This window comes from Dioscorea cayenensis, chromosome 16 (assembly GCF_009730915.1).
Source record: "Dioscorea cayenensis subsp. rotundata cultivar TDr96_F1 chromosome 16, TDr96_F1_v2_PseudoChromosome.rev07_lg8_w22 25.fasta, whole genome shotgun sequence".
NCBI lineage: Eukaryota > Viridiplantae > Streptophyta > Magnoliopsida > Dioscoreales > Dioscoreaceae > Dioscorea > Dioscorea cayenensis.
The window spans coordinates 180,603-187,050 of record NC_052486.1 but is presented as its reverse complement, the minus strand read 5'-3'; positions in this window follow the sequence as shown (position 1 = coordinate 187,050).

The following is a 6,448-nucleotide window of genomic DNA, read 5'->3' as shown; positions in this document are numbered from 1 at the left end:
AGACGGTTAAATCCTAAATTTTTTGTAAAATTATATGTTCTCGTGTTTATTTGATTTTGTTGTTTATATTTTGTATTTTGTTAAATGTTGAAAGACGATAATAAATATCAATAAATATATTAACATCTTTGTAAAATTATATGGATTTAATAACCAACAAAGTTTCTTAGATTTATACCATTCTACATCACCTTCCACATTTTACATGAGTGAGAAAAAAACGTCGAGGATTATTATGAATTTGAGAGTGATAAATAGTTGGTATATTATTCTGGGACATAATTTATTTTTTTTTCTCTCTAAGCTATAAAGTAATAATTTTCATAGTTAAAGACACTTAAATTCTAAAAAAATAAGTATAAGATTTTTTTTTTTTTCTTTTGAAAAGGAAGCCAGTTATACAACTAAATTTTGGATTCATAATGTTAGTTTCGGGGTTGATAAATTTAAAATTTTTAATGGAATTATTTGTTTTTGTATTTGTTTTATTTTGACATTTGTGTTGTTCAATTTTGTATTTTGCAAATGTTGAAAGACGACAATGAATGTCGACAAACATATTTATTTATTTATTAATATTAGATGGATTTAATAAATAACAAAGTTAATTATATGAATTTTCTTAGATTTACATTGTTTCACATCACCTTCCACATTTTGCTTGAGGGAGAAAATGAACTGTCAAATTAGGGATTATTGAATGGATTTGAGAGTGATGAATAGTTGATATTCTATTATGCCACATAAGTAATTATTATTTTTTTTTTAAGTTATCAAGTAAGAATTTTAAAGCCACTTAAACTCTAAAAAATTAATAAAATTATTCACTTTGATCATTGCCCAATTTGTTGTTTTTGTCACTTGTTTTTGAATTGCAAATGTTGAAGTGATTCTATAAATTAATATGACAATTGATGCAGACAGATACGTTCAGATACTAGATATGGTATTTTGTTGTATTGTCTATTGTATCACAATTTTTTTAAAAAAAAATAATTATAATGACATAGTGAAATTGTGATAAAATAGTGAGTATAACATACAAATAACAATAATCAAAGGACCAAAATAGGGTAAAAATCCTGGAAGGGTACCCAACTATGCCCATATTTCAAATGGGTACCATTTTTCAATTTGTTTCTTTTTGGATACCACAATATAATTTCAGTTCACCGAGTGGGTACCCATGCATTTCCGGTTAAAACTTATCTACGTGGTAGCCGGATAAATGAGTTGGCAGGGGTTTGGGCACGTCAGCTACTCACGTGGAGGAGGGACGTGGCATTTTTAAGCCACATCAGCCAGCTTATTCCACGTCATCCCGAGGCCCTCGTCATCGTCCCCCTTCTTCGTCTCCTTCTTCTTCTCCACACTCTCTTCTCCTGGTTCGTCTTCATCTTCTTCTTCACGTCCTTCTTCTTCATCTCCAGTTCTTATTTTCTCTTCTACTTCTTCTTCTTCTTCTTGTTCTTCTTCGTCTTCGTCGAACCATGTGTTAGCTATTACATTGGAAAATACATTAAAATTAACCTCAGATTGTGCCATTATAACAATTCCAAACTGGTGAATACGATCAACCAGAAACCGATTTAGAGGATTTCTAAGCCATAAAGCTCACCCTCTCTTTTTTCTCTCTATTTCTCTAAATCATGACCTGAGAATTCTGTAGCCAGTTTCTCAAATTACTGATATAAAGTTTTAAAAAAAACTTCCACGCTTGGAACTGGATGGCAAAGCTCTGTAAATTTGCAAGAACTGCATATTGATAGTATTAAGCAGATGTCTGCAAAAATTTACAAAATGACATAGTTCTAAAATTGGAACTAGATGACAAAAGCTCTGTAAATGACAATAAAGACAATAAAGACATGTTCTAAAATTTGCAAGAACTGCATATTCATAGTATTAAGCAGATGTCTGCAAAATTTACAAAATGACATAGTTTGTTTGTTTCCTCCTTTTGAAACACCACAAAAAAGAAATAGTTTCCAAAATTTACATATCATAGACAGTTTGTTAAACACTAATTTTTTTAAAAACTACTTAGCCCACTACATAATGCTTCAACTATTGTGCATCACCAGAAGTAGTAGATCCTTTTGAACCAGGTGGCACCCAAATCTTTTTCTTCTTGTTAGCAGCCCCATCTTTGTCATTGGCACGAGCCCGCATTGCAGGAATTCTTAGGACCGTTGGAGTTTTTTTTTCTGCCGAGCTTTATCTGTTTGAACCACATGCTCCTTTTCCTTTACAATATCCTTTAATGGGCATTCTGTATTGGCAATATTTCTTCCACTTCTAGTTGGTAATTTAGTTATATTTAGCCTTCTCTCTGCCATAGTTGTTCTTTCAGTAGGAGGCTGCTCACAATTACAAATAACATAATATAAGATGGCATACTCAAATTTTACTCCAGAAGACAATCCAAATAAAAATACTAAAAGTTTTACACCATATTAATGCTCACATCTGATCCTATTGTGCATTGAACCTATTGTGAGAGTTGGCCAATATCAATTTGTTGTGAAAGTTGCCCAGGTTCACTAGTTCTGTTGATGAGGTGTTGTGAGAGCTGCCCAGGTTCAGCATTTCTATTGATGAGGAGATCAACCTGTTCATCAACCGCCTTAGGTTTAGCTCAAACAAATGGATCCAAAGGAGAGACATTAATTCATAATACTTTAATTCCAAACCTGGACAAAATGCTCTTCAAGGACATGGGAATCAATACCATACATAGGATCTATGGTATCGTCCTATAAAGCATGACAAATTTAATTAAAATGGACAATGTCAGATGAAACTAAGTTGTTGAAACACTAAAAAAAAACCCACATTGCCCACATTCTCTGTTGCAGATGACTGACAACCTGCCCTGTCTCTCTTCCCCTACAACAAAGATATATTTATTTATGTCACACAAATGAAAAACCCAAGTAAATCTTAAATGAATGTAAATTAAACATACCTGCACACCATGAAATCTTTTATTGTGTTCAGGTTTTCTGCAAATACTGCACTTCAGTGTGATGCCTTTCTTACATACCCTCCCTTTATTGAAGCCCACATTTTGTTCATCTGCTTCCCTTCTTCGAATTAAAGGTTTCCTGCCTCTCTTCTTATTTAATGGGTGATGTGGACAAATGGTATCTGATCACTTTTGGGCCAACATTCTCTACCTTGTGTGGGGTATAAAATATGGGAATAGGTTTTAAGGTAAGTTGCAAATGTGTAACACTCATCCAAGTGATTTTCGGGTCTATCCTTATTATAGTATATGGCTGAGATTGCATGACTACAGGGTATTGATGTAAGTTGCCATCTTCTACAAGTGCAACCCCTTTCTTTCATGTCTACAACAAATTGGCCATCTGGTCCCAAGACTTAATACTTAACTCTTCCAGACCAGGTTGACATGTATTTATTACTTATCTCCTTCAATTTCTCTAATTTTCTGAGAATTCTAGGGCAATGAGTTGTGTTGCATTTCTCCATAGCATCTCTTCTTTTTTGTATTCTAACAATTAGTTTGGTTCTAATCATTTCATTTCATGGTGATGATGCCCTTTGTCCTAGCTGTCAATATCTGACTATTAAAACACTCACATAGGTTGTTTAGGAGCATGTCGCATTTGAATTGGGTTTGGAAATGACTTCTAGACCAATGTTTTGGGTCTATATTTTTCAAATATTGATATGCACCTTCAGACATAACTTTTAAATCATCCATTGCCTTCTGAAATGCTGGAACATAGCTAGCCTTGGCACAATTCCATAATTGGTCCTTGAGGGCCTTACCCCTTATAATTTTTTTTAAAGTTTGTATGTATGTGCCTCACACAAAATCTATGTTTAGAGTATGGGAATAATTCTTCAATAGCGGGTATAAGGCCCTATATAATTATTCATGTCCACAAATCACAGCCAATAAACATAAAGGTCCAACAGAATAACAGAACAAAGAATGGCAAACACAATAAATTCAACCAATGAGATCTTCAATTTAATTTATCTTAAAAAAAAAACCATACGAGAAACAAATTACAATAATCTTACCTTCTGCCTATCTGTCATGAATGCGAAGTGGTGGCTATTGTTTAAGTCCAAATCCTCAACCATTAAGCTCAAGAACCAGTGCCAATTCTCGTTGTTCTCCTTCTCAACAATAGCCCATGCAAAAGGGTATGTGCTATTGTTGGCATCTATTCCCACAGCCGACAGCAACTGGCCACCATACAAGCCCTCGAGGAAGCACCCGTCTAAAGAAATTATATGCCTGCAGCCTTCTAAGAATCCAGCCTTGAGTGGACCCAAACATGCATACATCCCTGCAAAAACACCTTCAGAACACTTGAACTTCACTATTGAATTGGCATGAGTTCATAATAATTCAAGCCTATAATCATAAAGGCTCCTTATCTGTGACTCCTCATCACTATCTAGCATCTTGTCAAACAAGGAAACAAATTACAAATTACAAATTACATTGGGGTATCAAAGTTTAGACTGAACATAATTAAACAGAACAAAATATAACAAAACATAAATTAATCAGAGTTACTTGAGAGCAATACATTTGGCTCTCCATGCTTTAAGTCTGCTTATATCAGCTTGCTGGTTCAGCTTGACTGCTTGGATGATCCCTGCAATTTTCCAGGAAGGATCAGCTCTAAACTGCTCTAGGTAGTTATTTGCTATCCAAGTTGCATTCACATGTCTAATATTGTGATCTCTTGTGCACTCATGCTTTAGGTTCCCAAATTTAATTTGGATAGTTGCTTTGTCTTTGTACATCGGTGAAGCCCACAAATACCAAGGGCAGCCAGTACGTCTGCAGAAAGCCTTGCATCTTTTCTTGTTATTTGGCTTGAAATTCATGACACATCTATTTCGTATACCATAATTCCTAACAGCTTCTCTGAACTACTGAAAATTTCTGAATTTCATGCCAATTTTGAATTCTGGTTCCCTCATATCAGTATCTTCATTGAAATCAGCATATTTGGGCCTTGCAGGGGCTAAGTTTTCTTCATCTGTGATAGAGCAAGATTGCAAGTCAGCAGAGTCAGCACTATCAGAGTCTTCATTATCATATCAAACTCTGCCTCAATAATTGGTTGCTGGTTTCGTTTTTGAACACCTTCTTCCTCATGTTCTTCCTCAACATGTTCTTCAGGATCTTCCTCAAGATCTTCCTCAAAATCCTCCTCAGGATCTTTCTCCTCTGGTTCTTCAAATTCATCGCTATTGAAGCTATAGTCTGAGTCATGGAGGTCACTAGCATTTGACTCGTTTTCATCCTCATCATCTCTCCCTGTGTCCCTGCATGCAGTTGCATCTTCACCCAATTGTACCCTTGTTGCATCAGCATCAGCATCATCCTTTCTATTATCTTCAGTGACACCATCAACAGGCTTGCTACATCCTACAATGCATAATTTAGTATAAACATTGATAGCTTTTCTCCTTTGGTCAATATTCCTTGCCATTGAGAGAGCATCCAAATCATTTCTTATCTGAACTAATGATTTCTGTCCATTCTTCACTTCCATCCACCAGAAAGTAGTACCTTCCACTTGTAATTTCAATTCGTTAGCTATGTTGAGTATTTCTAACATAGATATCTAGTCTTCGCAGCAGAAATCAACATACCCCGCTAGTTTGTAATCAGCCCAGGTGTACATGTTACCATTGGTGTAATACATGTTGATTGTGAAATTATCAGAATTGTTTGCTGAAACACAAAATCGAATTGCCAATTAGCTATTGTCCACGATGTAGTAAAAGAACTAGACTACAAAATTAAAAAAACTGTAAATTGAACAACTACTAATCTGGAAAAATATTCCAAAACTAAGATAGTGCAAACTGAACCAAAATTTTATAACTAAACAACTGCCATGATTAAAATCAGGGAACTAAGCCAATATAAACTAAGATTCTGCAAACCTCTGTGGCTAATTAAGAAAAATAGAACACTATGAAGTAGCCTATAATTGACACATTCAACAACAAAATTCAACTCTTACTGGCTAAACCACTATCATCAAGAATAAATCAAAGTAGATTACACAACAGAACATGCAACTCAAAGAAGGATGCTAGCATCCAACTCAATGTGGAAAAATACATGAACAACAAAATTATACACATAAATGACAGAGATGTGAAAATGTCATTAAACCCTAATTAGCGATTTCGTCTTCATCCATAATAAACATCCAAATCAATGGCACAACGCTAAACAAAATACCGAAAATTAAAAATAAAAAACACAAAAAAAACCCCTCAATTTGATAATACATAACCAGATAGGGCCCATATTCAACTGTCGATTTCCCAGTAATTAACCTAAATGCCCTCAATTTCTTTCCCCCATTTGCAAGAATGGCACTTACGGTATTTTGCATCTCCAACATCTGCAGGCCGTATTGCCCACTCAACATCC